The sequence below is a fragment of the Aquarana catesbeiana genome, linkage group LG02 (assembly GCF_042186555.1).
Source record: "Aquarana catesbeiana isolate 2022-GZ linkage group LG02, ASM4218655v1, whole genome shotgun sequence".
In the NCBI taxonomy this organism is placed as follows: Eukaryota; Metazoa; Chordata; class Amphibia; order Anura; family Ranidae; genus Aquarana; species Aquarana catesbeiana.
Genome location: NC_133325.1, coordinates 625425998 through 625445114, shown reverse-complemented (window position 1 = coordinate 625445114; position 19117 = coordinate 625425998). Strand labels below are relative to the sequence as shown.

General features: G+C 45.4%; 1 protein-coding gene across 3 annotated transcripts in view; it reads right to left on the bottom strand.

Annotated features, from left to right (window-relative positions):
* The window catches only part of LOC141128836 (arylsulfatase D-like), a 96294-nt gene extending 77478 nt beyond the window's left edge, over positions 1-18816 (bottom strand). For 2 of the 3 annotated variants that reach the window (XM_073616389.1, XM_073616390.1), the window contains exon 1: positions 18747-18816. The gene's annotated coding sequence lies outside the window, so the exon portion shown is untranslated. The remainder of the gene's footprint in view (positions 1-18746) is intronic. The other variant, XM_073616391.1, reaches the window with a different exon arrangement.
* Positions 18817-19117: the final 301 nt, after the last annotated feature.

Here is a 19117-nt window from a genome sequence, read left to right as displayed (position 1 = left end):
AAATGGAATGGTCAATATTTTACCTATATGTCGCTGTTTGCGGTGCAGCATAGTGACTTTCTAATTCACTTACAACAATTTTGATGGTGTTTATTCATTTATTTATCTACTTATGATAATTATATAGTAATATAGATCAAGTATATGCAAGCGCGCAATTTTTTCTTTTTATGTATTTTTTTCACCTCATTGATATTTGTGGTTTTGTTGCAGCTGCAGTTATATTAATTGTTGTTTGATAGCGCAGGTTTTCTTTTTCTTTTGCCTTTATCCATTCCACAGCATTATCTGGCCAATCAGTTTTTGGACACTGTCTGTGCTGAATGGCTCTGCCGCTAGGCCTTCCTCAACCAGAAGCTCACCTAAAATGAGTGAAAAAAACAAGGGTTAAAATATGCACGCCTAAATACATTACCTTAAGCTGGGGTGTCAGTCACTCACTTGGTGGGGTTGAAACCTCGCACACTTCCTCCACCTCTCCTTCCTCCAGGTCATCGGGTGGGCGTGGTCTTGGGCTATCTTCAGCCTCAGGCTGGTGACTTGGGGGGGTCCTGGGATCCTTGGACTGTTGTCTGAGTCTTTTCTCCCCTATGATAATTCAACAAAAGGTATAGTTAAAACACAGTGATATTTTAGATTTTTTAAAATAATATGAAACATTGGTTATGAGTTGTGGACAATTGCCTTTTTTGGTCCTCAAAAATTTTGAAGACAGGATGAACATTCCCTCTGAACAACAATTCTAAACAATGCACATTTTCAGGCAAGTTTCACAGATGCAGACACCTCAATGATCTCCTATGTGTATTACCCCTCAAAAATGTAGTTATGGTCACATAGTACACTAGTGCTCGTGAGTCCAGATGTGGAACCAGCTGCTGTGTCCTGTCCTTACATTACACTGACTCATTTTTGAAGAAGCGTTATATTTTCCAACACATCTACACCACATCAACAAATTTTGGGAATACGAAAAATTATCAAGACATAAATATATGTCCAACCCTGTACCATCGTATTTAGCGGAAAAATAACGTCATTTTCTAAAGTATCATATGTATTTTACAAAGAACGGTCTTTACGAACGATGCTGTATAAACGAAAAAAATATGGATCAGCATGCAAGTTAAGTATCTCAATAGGAAAACACAACAAGTACTTACTTTTTTTAAGCAGCTTCTTTATTCGCCAATATTGTTCTGGCTCCCGACTTTTGATGTCAGACCACCGCTTCCTCAATTGTTCTTTAGACCGTTTTGTGCCAAATTTTGCTTCTAGAGCGGTGACAACTGAGGACATTATTTTGTCCTTACGCATATTCGGTCATGTGTACGGTCCTTTTTTGCCATCGTAGTCCTCCCTTCTCAATATGGACACCATCTCCACCATCTCTTCAAAAGCCATGTTGGTGGTCTTATATCTCCTCCGGGATGTGGATGGTTGTGGCTTCGGGCTTTCCTCCGCGCTACTCCCACTGATTCTCTCCGCCATCTTTATCTATATACTCCCACTGCGCAACGAAGAGTGAAGGGGCGGGGACAAATCGTACTAAAGAACGTCAGGGGTGGGTGACGCAGGCGGAGCATGACACATGCGCAGTGTATATAAAGCTATTACGATGGCCTACGTATGTCCGTGCGGAAGTAGCGAGCGTCAGAAACGAAGGTAAGATTAAAGTGGGGGTGTGTGTGTGTATGTGTCCCGTAGATTCTTCACCAAATAATCCTGTGAGTTGTGACTGACATTACAGTTTTGATCTTGTGTCTTGTCTTTCAGCAACAATGAATCCCTTTAAAGAGGCAGATTTTTTGTCGCGATTTATTGACCTATATCAAGAAAATAAAAACCTGTGGGAGGTCAAACACCCACTATATTATAATAGAGATGTAAGGAAGGCAACACTGGGCACACTTTTAGAATTTGTGAAGACTCGAGTCCCCCAGGCAGACCTCAAGTTTGTGGACAAGAAAATTGGTATCTTGCGAAACATGTACAAGCGGGAACACAATAAAATCCAGGAGTCGCTCAGATCCGGAGCAGCAGCCGACCAAGTTTATGTCCCCAAGTTGTGGTACTACCACAAAATGCTATTCCTGGATGACCAGACAGAAGCCAGGCAATCACTTTCGACCCTTCCCCCCACCCTTCCCTCCAGCCTTCCCCCCACTCTTCCCTCCAGCCTCCATTCCACCTCCACCCCAGCTGAGGAGTCCCAGGAAGTACTGGGCCTTTTCATCATTGATGAAGTGGATGCGCCCAGCTTCAGCCAGGTATCCTTTTTTGTGGAATTTGTGATTGTGTAAATGTTATTAATGATGTTAACGTGTTAAATTTTTAAGTGATTCATAAAAAATGACTTCATCACAAATATTAATATGTAGACATATCACTAGACAGTAGTGGCCAAAAATATACTTCTGCATAGGTGTGCGCAGCCTCTTGCATTAGGGTGTGCACCCCAAAGCTCAAATACATATGCATGTGTATATGTACTGATGGTGTCAGTAGGGCAGTGGACAGTGTAATTTTGTTTATTTTCTCTTCCAAAAAATTATTTTCTTTTGTAACATTTTTTTGGGGGATGAAATATCAGTGGTCTAAACAGAGGGGAATATGCACCACACAAGGCAAGTAGGGTGTGCCCAGGCACACCTGGCACACCCTGTACACACGCCTATGTACTTCAGATATTGTTGATCACCTGAAATAATGGTGGTGTCAAATAGATAGCCTTTACTATTTGTTGAGAATTATATTTGCAAGTCATGAGCTGAAAATTGTGTGTGATTGCGTAACACAAAATTACAACTATGTCCCTTTTTTTTGACACAGGTTGGCCTCAGCCAGGAGGAGGCCTTGCCCAGTGGGAGAGAGGAGGAGGCCTTGCCCAGTAGGAGAGAGGAGGAGGCTGTGGCTGGGCCTAGTAGAAGCCGCACGGAGTGTCAGGTGCCTCCCCTCTGCATTCTCACCAAAAGGCCCAGGAGAATGACCCAAACTGAGGAGGAATCCCTAGCCCTCATAGGTGAAGCAAGCCAAATCCTGAGTACACCACCCAATCCAGAGGAGGCGTATGGCACCTACATAGCCAGCAGATTGCTGGAGTTGGAAAAGGGCCAACGCCTCCTCTGTGAGGGTTTGATTTTTCAGGCCTACCAGAAGGGCTTGAGAGGGGAGATTACTGCTACTACGTATCTGGCAGATGAAGCCACTCCTCCTCCTCTTCCTGCCCCAAGTATACCACCAGAGGCCCAGCCTCCGAGGAAGGCTGCAGAGAAGCGTGGAGGGAAGGCTGCAGAGAAGCGTGCAGGGAAGGCTCCACGGAAGAGTCGAAAGTGATTGCCTGGTTTCTGTCTGGTCTGACTGTGCTCCCTGTGCTCCCTAGTTGCAAGATACCACTTTTCTTGTCCTAAAACTTGATGTGTGTCCTGGGGGACGAAAGGCTTCACACATTCTAAAAGTGTCTCCAGTGTTGCCTTCCTAATTCTTTTTTCACCAAAATAAATGGATTTTTTTGTTACCTTACATTATTGACTATGTGTTTTGATTCCAGAACACCATTTTGTTTGGGAGTAGGCAGGTACAGGTCAAAAAGACTATGGGGTTGATTTAATAAAAGCAAATAGACTGTGCACTTTGCAGAGGGCAGTTGCCCTCTGCAAGTGCAATTGCTCCAGAGCTTAGGAAATGAGGTAAGGCTTGACTTTGCAAAGAGTACCCAATCCTGTGCAAGGAAAATTCAAAAAACAGCATTTTTGCTTACACATGATTGGATGATGGAAGTCAGCAGAGCTTCTGCTCATTTACTCAGCTCTGGAGCAAATGCTCTTGCAGAGGGCAACTGCACTTTGCAAAGTGCACAGTCTTTTTCCCTTTAGTAAATCAACCCCTATGTGTGTTTTTGCCAAAAGGCTAAATCATTTCTAAAATCAAGTGAAAAGTACTAATGAAAAGTTCACTTTAGAAATTGCACAACAAGTGCACTTGTTGGAAGTGCAGTCGCTGTAAATCTGAGGGGAAGAGCTGAAATGAGGGGAAGCTCTGCTTATTTTATCATACAATCATGTGCAATAAAAAGGTTTTTTTTGGGGGGGTTCCTTGCATGTGCCCCTCGGATCCACAGCGAAGGCACTTCAAAATGCTCTTTCTGTGCAATTCCAAGTAGAATTTGCACTTGTAGTGAAAAATGAATTTGCCTTTGGAAAATAAACCCCCCTATGTCTAATTAACAAGGGACACCAACCTCATTAAGGTTCAAAAAACAACACAAAATATTAAGGTTATTGTGGTAACTTGAAAATACAAAAAAAATATAAACAAAAATAAATGTTTGTATAATTTAGCACACATTGTAAAATAGATAAGTGTTGAAATCATTAAAAAAAATAAAGATGAGTCCAAAATCTAATTTAATACTTTATTTATGGAGATCTGGCTTTTTAAAAATATCATATTAGTCATGGCATGAGGATAAATCATGAAGAAAGTAGTTTGTGAGAACTCTGTGTGAATATAAAGCAGAAAAACAACTTCATTCCTCTCGCATTATAAATAAAAAAAAGCGCTGTATTAAAAGATCACAGAAGAGGAATGTGCTAGCTTCAATACGAAGGCTAGTTTTACCATACCGAGCGCTTCCGTCTTGTAATTGCTTCAGAGCATGCGTCAGTTTGAGTTTGTCGGACTAGCACACAGACGACCGGTTTGTCCGCTAGAAAGAAGAGTCAGTCGGATAGATTTAAAACATGTTTCAAATCTAAGTCCGTCCAACTTTGGAGCAAACAAAGTCCGCTGGAGCCCACACACGATCGAATTGTCCGACGAAATCCACTACGCCGGACCAAGTCTGCCGTAAAGTCCGCTCGTGTGTACGCGGCATGAGAGATCTTCCCAACATACAGCCTTGGTAAAATCAAAAGCTCTACAGCAGGGACACAAACAGTTAACAAAAAAACCCCAAATAACTGAAAACAAATAAATGCAGTTATTTATTCATAGAAAAATTAGTGAGTTGAGATGTATTTTGAATGCAATTAGTGTAAGCACCAGAATTTTATTTAGCATTAACCACTTTTATTATCCAGTACAGCATTACTCAAACTGGGCGAAGGCCAAGAAACCAATCAGGTGTGCTGAAATGCACATGTCATCATAGGAACATGCTGGCAGGATGAGAGTGCAAAATGATCAGAGAGAGGAGCTCATCAGTCTGCCATTTTCCTTCATGATCTTTTTACATCTGGGTAAGGTTGGGCCATAAAGAATGGCAAACAAAAGCCTTAATGCCGCGTACACACGACCGGACTTTCCGTCAGAATAGACTCTGACGGTCTTTCCGACGGAGATCCGCTGAAACGCACTTTCCTAAACACGATCACACCAAAGTCCAATCGTTTAGAACGCGATGACATATGACAGGACTAGAAAGGAAGTTCAATAGCCAGTAGCCAATAGCTGCCCGTGCTTTGTTTTTGGTCCGTCGGAATAGCATACAGACGAGCGGTTTTCCCGATAGGAACTGATTCCGTCGGAAAAATTTGAAACATGTTCTATTTCTAGGTCCATCAGAATTTTAGAAAGAAAAATTCAGATGAAGCCCACACACGATCGGAATGTCCGACAGAATGATTCCGTCTGAGCTTTTCTGCCGTAAAGTCCGGTTGTGTATACGCGGCATAAGAGTCCAGAGTTTGTGGCTGACTGGCTATTTTGTAAAGGTATGTGATTTCAGCCTTGTGGAGGAGGAGCAGTATAGAGTGCTGTAATGGGAAAGGAGCTCAGCAGCTGAGCATAGCATCCAGGGTGGAGGAAGTGGTCAGGGGGCTTTGAGGGGGAGCGCAACTTACATCTGGGGGGGACAAAGCCATGTGGCACATATCTGGAGCCTGCAGCCCCTCGGGGGCCCCTCAGGAGGTGTTAATGGATTTTTATTAGCAATTTATGAAGGTTTCTCTGTCCATGTTGGCAGTTGTTGGGGGAAGGTCACCTCCCAGGGTGTGTGTATTTTCCCCAGTTGTCAGGGAAGTGGGGTAAGCGGACATTCCCAGGTGGTGGGGGGGGGGGTACAGAGAAACCCAGCTGGTGACCAGGAGACACTGGGAAGTGTCTTATCTCACCAGTGACATCGGACCCATCGTGGCTACAGGACTGCACTCTCCTCCTCTTAACTCGCTGAGCTTGGTTACCATTCCATGTTGCCAGCACACAGCACAGACACTTCCCCAACCTGGGCTGTTCTCACCCCGTGCGCCTCTCCATTCAGGAAATGGCTCACAGCTTCTTCCCAGCCAATGTATGGGTGTGGACTGTGGAAGGCAAAGTGAAAACCTAATGTATGGGTGTGGCTGTGGGGCCCTAGGGCACATTGGAGCTGGACTTTGTGGAGGATATGATAATATGACAGGGAGGCTGCAGGGGCCCCCTAGAGCTAGGGGCGGAGTTGCGTTTGTGACCCCTGCAACCCCTTATGCTACGCCCATGTTCAAAAGTGCTTCCATAAAAGTTCCACAACCATGCTAAATTAGGTCTGTCCATCACTGTACTTGGATAAATATCCAAGAAGCAAACATTCAGATATGTAAAGTATATATCATTTTTACACAATGTATATGTAGCCCCCCTCTAATGTGGGCTACTAGTAGTGGCAATGTAGGAAAATTTACCCTGACCCTAAGCACTTCAGCTCCGGAAGGTTTTATCCACTTCCTGACCAGGCCATTTTTTGTGATATGGCACTGCATTGCTTTAATTGACAATTGCGCAGTCGTGCAATGTTGTACCCAAATAAAATTGATGTCCATTTTCCCCACAAATAGAGCTTTCTTTTGGTGGTATTTGATCACCTCTATGGCTTTTATTTTTTGCCCTATAAACAAAAAAGACTGACAATTTTGAATAAAAAAACAATATTTTTTACTTTCTGCTATAAAACATTCCCAATAAAAAAAAATGTAAAAAAATCAAATTTCTTCATCAATTTAGGCCATTATGTATTCTGCTACATATTTTGGGTAAAAAAACCCCAATAAGCATAGATTGATTGGTTTGCGCAAAAGTTATAGCGTCCAAAAACTATGGGATAGATGTAGGGACTTTTTATTTTTTAAATTGTTTTTACTAGTAATGGCAGTAATCAGCAATTTTTAACAGGACTGCAATATTGCGGCAGACAAATTGGACACTAAGTGACACTTCTTGGGGACCAGTGACACCGATACAGTAATCAGTGCTAAAAAAAATGCACTGATCACTGTATAAATGACACTGGCAGGGAAGGGGTTAACACCAGGGGCAATCAAGGTTTCACAGATCAGCGGTTTGCCTTGTTTACCTTGCTGATCCGTCTCTCCACAGAACAATCGGCGGGTCTCGGCAGCCATCGCGGCCTCCGGACCCACTGAGTCCACTGTGTCCAATCACAGTGGGAGCGGCACTCGGGCAGCCACGCGCGCGCCCCCTACATCGTGTGCACTAAATCACATACAGGTACGTGATTTTGAGCAGTATATGTATTGTGGGCGGTCCGGAAGCGGTTAAAGCCTGCGGGTCTTAAATGGGTCAGGGTTTACTAGAGTTCAGGGCTGGATGACTCATCCTGGCAGCTGTTTGGTGTCTCCCCCTGGTATCTGGAAGGTTGGAAAACCTTCTAGAACTAGAGAGTGAGGGTTAGGAGGAGCTGCCATTAATATTTGTGGGACCTCATCCAATCCCTGGAGATGGCTGGCAGGGGACTGAGAAAATCCCATAAATAGACATGGGCCATGCCAGCAGGGAGGTTGGATGGAAATGGCGTGCTGAGGAGAGGCTGTTGGTGGCCCTTGAGGTACCCCTATCGGGAAGAGGTTTTACCTCTGGTTGGAGCTCAGGATAGTGTCAGGGCTGGGCTCAGCCCTTCCTTCTCTGAGCTGGCCGCTCAGCTGTTGGTTAATTGCCAGCTCCCATCTCTCTCCACAGTTACCCAGCTGTTGTTGATCCTGCTCGTCAGTCCTGCCTACTTAAGCCATCCAGTCCAGAGGAGCTCTGCCTTCGCCTTGGTCACATCACAAGAAACTATCGCCTGTGTGCCTGTTTAACCGGTTCCCTACCGGCTCCTGTACATTTACGTCGGCAGAATGGCATGGCTGCGCAAAGTAACGTACCCGTACGATACTTTGAATTTGCCGCCGTGTGCGCACACACGATCGCCGAGGGGATACCCGCGATCGCCTCACGAAGAGGACGAACGGGGAGATGCTGATGTAAACAGCATCTCCCTGTTCTGCCTAGTGGCAGTGTCACTGGATCTCTGCTCCCTGTCATCGGAGCAGAGATCAGTGACGTCACACACACACAGCCCATCCCCCCTACAGTTAGTAATCACTCCCAGTACGTCGCAGTCACAAAAAAAAAAAAAAAAAAAAAAACGCTGATCGCCGCCATTACTCCCCTATTTTGTAAGCGCTATAACTTTTGCACAAACAAATCAATAAACGCTTATTGCGATTTTTTTTTTACCAAAAATATGTAGAAGAATACGTATCGGCCTAAACTGAGGAAAAAAAAATGTTTTTTATATATTTTTTTGGGATATTTATTATAGCAAAATGTAAAAAAAATGCGTTTTTTTTTTTAAAAAACATTATTTTGTTTATAGCGCAAAAAAGTAAAAATCGCAGAGATGATCAAATACCACCAAAAGAAAGCTCTATTTGTGGGAAAAAAAGGACGTAAATTTTGTTTTGGAGCCATGTCGCACGACCACGCAATTGTCAGTTAAAGCGACGCGGTGCCAAATCGCAAAAAGTGCTCTGGTCAGGAAGGGGGTAAATCCTTCTGGGGCTGAAGTGGTTAAAGACTGGCTTTGCTGACATCCCTTCAGGCCACAGATAATGCTTGCTGTTCCAATACTTTGATCCCTGACTCCTGGTTTGGCTGACGATTCCTTCCGGTTACTGAACTTTGGCAATGTTTTGACTACGTTTGTTCTTTTTACATTTATTATTATACAAGTGTGATTTAACTGTACTTCTGTCTCGGTCTGATTTCATGGTTTCTGACAGAGAGCTAGCTTGGAAGGATCCCACCATAGGAGGCAACTGGAGGGATTCATGCCGGTGTTCTGCTGAGTAAGTTCCGCTCGGCGGATAAGGACCCCCCTCTACTGCGCAGGCTGTACACGGCGCCTGTAAGAGGGCCCCTCGCGGGCTCGCTTCGCTCGCCACGCTTCGCTCGCCACGCTTCGCTCGCCACGCTTCGGGCACAGCCTCGCTTCGGGCACAGCCTCGCTTCGGGCACGGCTCTTTTTTATTCCCCCTCTAGGTCCACTTGGATGGTGGGGAAGGAACCTGGACCTAGGGCGCAGGCGCCGTGTACAGCTGATTGAAGATTTTGAGCTTCGGCTATCTCCGGCGGCTCATAGTAGTTCGTACTGCGCAGGCGCTGCGCCTGCGCAGTACAGGGGGGGTCCTTATCTGCCATGGGAACTTTCTCGGCAAGACACTGGAAAAGGCAGCGGGAAAGAGCAAGCAGAGACAGTGAGTAATATCAGCACAGTGCAGGGATAACACAAGGGGGAGAGACTGTCAGCTGTAACAAGTGCTCTCTGAAGACAGCGTTGTGCTCCAATCTTCATCCTTGTCCTGAGGAATCTCCATGGTAGTGTGCCAGTCAAAAAGGACTGGGGAAGTGTGCCAGTCAAGAGGACTGGGGAAGTGTGCCAGTCAGAAGTACTTGGTAAGCAAGTAGCCAGGTGGGCTTGTATCTTCTGCAGCAGTAGAACACGGCTCAACATCTACAGGAAGGCAAAAGGAGATGCTGTTCACTCTACATTGTGCTATTTAATCCACAAAGGGTCAGGTTCTCCCAGCCTGTAATGGGCAGTTGCTGAAATAACACTAAAGACTGTTAGATCCCTTGGAGTGGTCAGCAGGAGCTGCATATGTGAACCAAGTCTGTGCAGGAGGAAGGAAGAAGAGGATTTTTCAGTATACATAGTGAGGAAGTTGTCCCTTCTGTTAATAGTTCTGGACATTTTACAAGTTGGGCATCCCATAAATTCCCTACCCCATCCAAGTTATCAACCCCTAAATAAAACAAAACAAGCAAATGACTGTTTTCTGTGTTGGATTGTATGAAGGAATTGCTATGTGCCTGGCCGTGTAGCAGTGGGGAATCCTAACCCAGCAGCTCTTCCGTGGGGTGTGCTACATATACAGTACATCACATATGCAGTTCCCAACATGTTAGTTCAATGCTGAGCCAAGACACTGACTAACTTGTATGGATATTCCTCAGTCCTGGGAATCATCCTCAAATTCCTTGGATGCCTACAGTCCTTCAGTCTCATTACTGACAAGTGTGCAATATGCAACTAACTCACTAAGGGCTTATTTACACATGCATCACTCTTTGAGGAGCGATCCATGGTGGATTACTTTGCAAAAAGCTGTGCAGGTACAGCTAACAGGCATTCAGTAGGTAATACTGCTGCCTCCTGAACAGTCAAATTAGTTATTTGAATGGGTATAGCACATTGCATCTACGTGCCTAGAATTTGGCTCACTGTTATTGCGCACCCCTTTTCACTTGAATGGGCCATGTTCAGCTGTGATTACGTGTACAATCCTGTCCAACTGCTGTAAACCACATAAGTTCCTCAACACACCAGGATAAGGATCTTTATGAAGGGCCCGTTAACATCACCCGTGGCGCAGGAAAACGTGTTTCCGCGTACGTTTCCTGCACCACATGGAAATGTGCTGCCCTCTTCAGATGCACGCAGGAGACATTAATTGGTAATGGCACCCCCATGCATCTGCCAATCGTAGGTGCATTCACAACCACCAAACTATATTTTTAAAAATCGTGCTTGCCTTGCATTTTTTGCATTACCATGCGTTTGGCAAATCAATGGGATGTCAAAAATGCACAGCATGTGAAAGCAGGGGAATTTGCCATTGCAGCTTAACCCCTTGTCTACCAAGGGCATTTATAAATGTCCTGGTATTCTAGGGATTGTAGCAAGCTCATGGCTGCTGCTGCTTTTTAAAGATCGTGTTTACAAGACTCCGAAGGGGAGCCCGGAATTGTAGTAAAGTGTCAAAAATTTGAAGTCGAGCGCATTGGAGCGCCCCGGACCGATGCGCTATGACAGCCCTCCAGGGCCATTGTGAGTATAATTACTCCACTGCATGGCCTATTACTTCCTCGTATGAAAAGGAGGCTTGGAGCGCAAGGTCCGTTGCGCGATGACATCACGCGCAGTGACGCCGTCACGTGACTCCGTTCTGAGTGCCATGATTGGAGGATGGCTTTGAGTCAAGTTTAGAACTGTCATCAATGTAGGATATCACACGGAGATTACTATAGGCTGGCTGCTTTATGCAGCTGATGAGTATTTTGTGTAATTATCCATTCATGCTTTATGCAGCTGATGAGTATTTGGTGTAATTATCCATGTATATATGTGAGCGTGGTACAGACATTTAGGTTTATGCCCCAGTAGAAGGACGATGGTCCGAAACATGTCGGGTTGCTAAAGCCTACAGATGCCCTGTTACCACACGATTTTATCTTATTCTTTTTTGTGATCACATTTTATCTATTTAAGTGCGCTGTCTAGCACTTTCCAGCTTTTCAATAAAAGCATTTTTTACCGGATTCATGCCCTATGTGGAGATTTTTTTTGTTCTTTCCTTCTTCCATGAATGGGACCCCGTTGAGCCCTAGCCATTTTTCTCTGCACACTCATTCCATCTGAGAGAGATATCCAGATTGGTCGTGGACTCACACATCAATGAACAGCTAGGGTCGCCCCGGATGGGATTCCCCGCCAGGATTTCTCCAGCCAGATATCCCTGGGATCGTTGGATTCTTCAAGCTCGTATGACACTCCACCGTACGGTGACTGTGTCCATCCCCTCTAGTAAGGATATTCATTCCTATCGTTTGCAGTTTTGAGTTGGAATTTTAGAAGACCTGTGTGTAAAGTGCCTACTTATACATAGTTTGCTCCAGCCTCCGCCCCATTCGCAGATGTGGCACCACATATGCCCATGAACCCCCAGTTTCTGTGGACAAATATATGGTTCATCACACACTAATGGACTTTTTTTTCTAAATTTATTTGTAAAACGTCCACTAACTACACACATTGCCTATATAGGCATAAGTTATGTACTTAGCATTTTGTCACTTATTCACGATATATTATGATGCTATACATGTTTAAGATGTAAATGCATTTTTTTCCAACACCTGCCAATGGTGACAACGACACCCACCGGCACAATGTGGAATTGCATGCAGCGTCAGCCAAGCTGGAACAGAGGCAAATCTAACTTCCTATAATAAGCGACCCACTAAATTTACCTATCAGCGGTAGATAAAAATCTACCAGCGCTACATTTGCATTGTTATGGCACAAAAAAAGTGGAGAAACAAAAAGCCATTCCACGCAAAACTCCAAAAATGGACCGGACAAAATTGTTTGCAATTCGTTTCTTACACCTCTCTACTGTAATTTTGGACTACTCTTCTTTCACCAACTGCTCCAGGTCTCTCAGATTGGAAGGGGGAACAATTTTCTGGGCGAATTAGTGCAAGGTATTCCTGTGACCATCAGTGTGAGAGCAATCATTTTAGGGTTCTTTCAAACTGGGGCGTTGGGGGCATCGGCGGTAAAGCGCCGCTATTTTTAGTAGCAATTTACCGTAATTTTTGCAGAGGTTTTCGTCCGCTAGCGGGACGCTTTTATAACCCCCGAAAAAGGGTTAAAAGCGCCAGCAAAGTGCCGCTGCAGGTTCACCGGCGCTGCCCATTGATTTCAATGGGCAGGGGGCGCTTTAGGAGCGGTGTATACACCGCTCCTACAGCGCTGCAAAGATGTGGCTTGCAAGACTTTTTTTACCGTCCTGCAAGCGCACCACTTCAGTGTGAAAGCCCTTGGGCTTTCACATTGGAGTGAGAGGAGAGGCTCTTTCAAGGCGCTTTGCAAGCGCTTGTTTTAGCGTTATAGCGCCTATAAAGCTCCCCAGTGTAAAAGTAGCCTTAGGGTCATAATTCGTGCTTAAAAGTGATTGTAAATGTTCTTTTTCTTAAATAATAAATATGTCTTACTTACCTGCTTCTGGTGCCACAATTTTATTCTCCATAGTCTCTGCTTTCAACAATACATAATTGTTTGCGGTTCCAAATAGTTTTTAGCAAACAAAATTCTGATTTTAACATGCATGTGAAATGTGAAAACCTTGTCAATGGCCAACTGCAAGTGTAAACCAAGCCTAATGCCGCGTACACACGGTCGGACTTTCCGGCGGACCAGAGTGTGCCGGACAATCCGCCCGTGTGTAGGCGCCAGCAGACTTTTCCGGCGGACTTTTTCCCCAAAGTCCGCCGGACCAAGATTTGAAACCTGTTTTAAATTTATCCGCCGGACTCAGTTTCGGGCGGAAAGTCCGCTCGTCTGTGTGCTGGTCCGACGGAAAGTCCGCTCGTGTGTATGCTGGTCCGACGGACCAGATACGACGCGAGGGCAGGGTATTGCATCTCGCGCTCGCTGCAATCGGAAAAACAGATTTTCCTATTGCGGTGAGCGCGGGGCATACCAGGCCCTTAGGTCTGGTATGGATTATAAAGGGGAACCCCCTACGCCGAAAAAACGGCGTGGGGTCCCCCCTAAAATCCATACCAGACCCCAATCCGAGCACGCAGCCCGGCCGGTCAGGAAAGGGGGTGGGGACGAGCGAGCGCCCCCCCCCCCCTCCTAAACCGTACCAGGCCGCATGCCCTCAACATGGGGGGATGCTTTGGGGGAGGGGGGGCGCCCTGCGAGGCCCCCCACCCCAAAGCACCTTGTCCCCATGTTAATGAGGACAAGGGCCTCTTCCCGACAACCCTGGCCGTTGGTTGTCGGGGTCTGCGGGCGGGGGGCTTATCGGAATTCGGGAGCCCCCTTTAATAAGAGGGCCCCCAGATCCCGCCCCCCCCACCCTATGTGAATGAGTATGGGGTACATGGTGAATGGTTAATGGGGATATGGCGCTCCCTTGTGGGCTATACAAATTTCAATGACATAAACAGTGACTATATAAATAAATAGTGATCCAAACCCAAACGATGAGAACTGTGAAATCCTTAATGGGTGAAACTCATAATAGATCATAAAAAATTATTTGTGGAAGTATACGTGTACGTGTTGGCAAACCTTAGTTTTAAAAAAGAAGAAAACTCCTACAGTGCTGCTGCTATGCAGCTAATTAAAAATACCAACTTCTATATATGCAAAATTCGTGGCATGTGTATGTAGACCAGTGCAAGAATGAGCATATGACAGTGCAATATATGTAATATGACAGTGCAATACTGCACCTACATATATATTTGACCGTACACTCCTACTTTTAAATCTGCAATACAGTGCAGTATAGTGCAATCAAGTCCAACAAGACTCTAAATGACCAGTGCAAAAACAAGTGTATAACAATGCAGTATGACAGTGCAATCCCACACATACGTGTATATGTACCCAACAATCCAACTTATAAATGTTCAATAAAGTGCAATATGTGCAATCAAGTCCAGCAAGACTCTAGATGACATCAAAATTTCAAATTAAGCAAAAAAGAGAGAGAAAGAGTCTGTCTCAAATAGTGCATTCCAATTTTGAATGGCAGCAAAAAAGTTCCAACAGCTTAGTGACTTTTGGTGCCCACAGAGGTAGATCCGTGACTTCTGTGCTCCCCTTTGGCTCCCCACTCACCAGCTTCCACTACCCCTGCAGGGGTGATAGACAATCTAGGATCCCAGAACCGTCCTCTTATTCGGTATCCCGTGGTGCTGCGGTGGAATGGCCTCTCTCCCAGGAGTTCCGGATTACCATTTCATACGATATCCCGGATGGGGATCAGCAACTAAGCCCTCAAGGAAAGAGATGCCACCTCATAGTGTAGTATGATAAAAAATCTTTAATACCATAAAACCATAAAAACTCCCCTCTCGGGGAAAAATACACAGCGTACTACACTATGGGTGAAGCCGAGAGCCAGGAAGTATGTCCCGCAGCGTGCGGCGTGCGGTTCAGCTGCGTTCCAGGCTCTCTCGCTCCGTACCCGGAAATGACGTAAGTGACGTAAGTGCGGGGCTACGCACTTACGTCATTTCCGGGTACGGAGCGAGAGAGCCTGGAACGCAGCTGAACCGCACGCCGCACGCTGCGGGACATACTTCCTGGCTCTCGGCTTCACCCATAGTGTAGTACGCTGTGTATTTTTCCCCGAGAGGGGAGTTTTTATGGTTTTATGGTATTAAAGATTTTTTATCATACTACACTATGAGGTGGCATCTCTTTCCTTGAGGGCTTAGTTGCTGATCCCCATCCGGGATATCGTATGAAATGGTAATCCGGAACTCCTGGGAGAGAGGCCATTCCACCGCAGCACCACGGGATACCGAATAAGAGGACGGTTCTGGGATCCTAGATTGTCTATCACCCCTGCAGGGGTAGTGGAAGCTGGTGAGTGGGGAGCCAAAGGGGAGCACAGAAGTCACGGATCTACCTCTGTGGGCACCAAAAGTCACTAAGCTGTTGGAACTTTTTTGCTGCCATTCAAAATTGGAATGCACTATTTGAGACAGACTCTTTCTCTCTCTTTTTTGCTTAATTTGAAATTTTGATGTCATCTAGAGTCTTGCTGGACTTGATTGCACATATTGCACTTTATTGAACATTTATAAGTTGGATTGTTGGGTACATATACACGTATGTGTGGGATTGCACTGTCATACTGCATTGTTATACACTTGTTTTTGCACTGGTCATTTAGAGTCTTGTTGGACTTGATTGCACTATACTGCACTGTATTGCAGATTTAAAAGTAGGAGTGTACAGTCAAATATATATGTAGGTGCAGTATTGCACTGTCATATTACATATATTGCACTGTCATATGCTCATTCTTGCACTGGTCTACATACACATGCCACGAATTTTGCATATATAGAAGTTGGTATTTTTAATTAGCTGCATAGCAGCAGCACTGTAGGAGTTTTCTTCTTTTTTAAAACTAAGGTTTGCCAACACGTACACGTATACTTCCACAAATAATTTTTTATGATCTATTATGAGTTTCACCCATTAAGGATTTCACAGTTCTCATCGTTTGGGTTTGGATCACTATTTATTTATATAGTCACTGTTTATGTCATTGAAATTTGTATAGCCCACAAGGGAGCGCCATATCCCCATTAACCATTCATTACATGTTAGTTCTCTTTGAGGGCTCAACTTGGGGAGGCAGCATACCTTCTATTCTCTTTCCTTTCTCCCATCTCTCCCCCCTCCCTTTATCTTATCTTCTTCCCCCCCCCCCCCCTCCCCCCCTTTCTCCTATTTCTGCTTTATGTCCTAAGCGCATAGTTTTTGTGGTTTGATGGGGTACATGGTACCCCTACCCATTCACCTAGGGAAAAAGCATCAATAATAAAACACACTACACAGGTTTTTAAAATAATTTATTAAACAGCTCCGGGGGGGTCTTCTTCCGGCTTCGGGGGTTCCTCCGGTTCCTCTTCTCCCGGCGTCCGGTTGGTTCTTCTCCGCTCTCTTCTCCCGGTGTTCCAGTTCTTCGGCCGGCTCCTCTGCTGTCTTCAGGTAGCTCTCTTGCCAGCAGAGGTCGGGCGATATTGACCACGCCCCCTAAAACGTCACAGTCCCAGCATGCCCAGGGACTGTGACATCATTAGGGGGCGGGGTCTCCGCCTATATAAGTCACAACGGAGCCCTCAGAGAGCAGTCCAGCCGGAGAGAGCGTCGTGTCAACATCTGGAGAAGAGAAGAAGGAAGAAGCCAAGAAGCCCAGAAGCCCAGAAGCCCGGACCTCTGCTGGCAAGAGAGCTACCTGAAGACAGCAGAGGAGCCGGCCGAAGAACTGGAACACCGGGAGAAGAGAGCGGAGAAGAACCAACCGGACGCCGGGAGAAGAGGAACCGGAGGAACCCCCGAAGCCGGAGGAAGACCCCCCCCGGAGCTGTTTAATAAATTATTTTAAAAACCTGTGTAGTGTGTTTTATTATTGACACTTTTTCCCTAGGTGAATGGGTAGGGGTACCATGTACCCCATACTCATTCACAGAGGGTGGGGGGGGGGCGGGATCTGGGGGCCCTCTTATTAAAGGGGGCTCCCGAATTCCGATAAGCCCCCCGCCCGCAGACCCCGACAACCAACGGCCAGGGTTGTCGGGAAGAGGCCCTTGTCCTCATCAACATGGGGACAAGGTGCTTTGGGGTGGGGGGCCCCGCAGGGCGCCCCCCTCCCTCAAAGCACCCCCCCATGTTGAGGGCATGCGGCCTGGTACGGTTTAGGAGGGGGGGGCGCTCGCTCGTCCCCACCCCCTTTCCTGACCGGCCGGGCTGCATGCTCGGATCGGGGTCTGGTATGGATCTTTGGGGGAACCCCACGCCGTTTTTTTCGGCGTAGGGGGTTCCCCTTTATAATCTATACCAGACCTAAGGGCCTGGTATGCCCCGCGACGGGGCTCGCAAGGTGTCAATCTTGCCGATAAAAGCGGCAAGATTGATTTCCTTTTCTAGTCCCGTCGCACATGAGTCACGTTCAAAATGAACGGACTTGTCCGTGTGTGGGCAAGTCCGTTCATTCTGAAAGTCCGCCGTACCTCCGGCGAAAGTCCGTCGGAAAGACGGGCGGACTTAGCCCGCCGGAAAAGTCCGGTCGTGTGTGGGCAAGTCCGTCCGTTTTAAAGTCCGGCGCACCTGGCGGACAAAGTCCGTCAGAAAGTGTGCCGGACCAAGTCCGCCGGAAAGTCCGACCTTGTGTACGTAGCATAAATATTGGGAGCAAGGGGCATTGTATTCCATAATTACTTACCATGGTTTTTAAGGCTCTTGCTTTCTTTTGTACAATAAATCATGGTTTGGGGGAAGTGAGAAGCAGTGTCTGGATTATTAATTATTGTTGCCATTTTGTTTAGTATTAGTTCGTGGAGTCCACAATACAGGTCTGCTTGGTACCTATCTACAGTTTTGCATAACTTCTATTCTTAGTTTTATCTTTTTAAATCTAGGGCTCATCCATACAGGTATATGTGTAAAAGTTTCACATACATAAAATTGACAGTTGAATCCTACTTTTTTTTTGTGTACGCCACTAAACACGCTTTTTTTTTTTTTTCATTTGTAGATGCAGCTGTGTGTATGGCCCTATCGATTCCTGTCGTGTTGTGATTAGATGTTTACAGAACTATACACAATTTAAATGCTTGTTTGAACGAGCCCTTAGTAGGAATTTTCAAAGTTATGTTTTGTGTGTGCTAATTATGAATTTAGTTTATTTTTAAGCTAAATGACATTTTGATAAACATTTGCGCAACTATGGCGGGGCGTACATAATCAGCAGCACCGTCTTTATATTTTACAGGTCCTGTGCTTTCAAAAAATGTATTGGTACAGTTTTGAGGAGGGGGGGGGGGGTCTTTTACAAATGTTTAAAGCTGTAAGTGACAAACAGTGAAGCAGAATAGAAAAATAAAAAAATAGCAAAAACAGCAGAGCCTCACAGGAAAAGGGTTAAAGCTTTGTGATTTGTGCCAAATTCCCTAAAGTACAGGTTTTTAAAACAATGCACACATTCTGAACTGAAAGCATTTTCATGCGTTATAATGCCTGCCAAACTCTATTCGCTGAGAATAGCAGAAATGCCTGTGAACTCAGCCATCTGTCACTTTTATAAATATTAGTAAAAGTTTTAGGTACGTACTGATAGCGTGTTTGCTCTGCTGCTTGGTCTTTACTTCCTGTATTCAATATTCCAGGGATTTCATTGGTTTGCGCACCACTAACAGCTGACTAAACGTCTGAGATCATCACTTTCACTTTGTACTCAGACTCTGCTCACATCATTCTGCAAGTCTCAGCAGTCCTTGTTAGTTTATGGCAGGGGTCTTCAATTCACACCAGCTGCTCAATTCAAGGGCACATATAGAACAAATATGGGTTGTATGTGAAATAAGGGGACACTAAATGAAAACACATACTCTATATACTATGGTTAAATAGCATAAACATAAAGTGCAATAGTGTTGAGCAAACAATAGATAATAAAGTGCTTGGAAAACATCAAAGTGAACA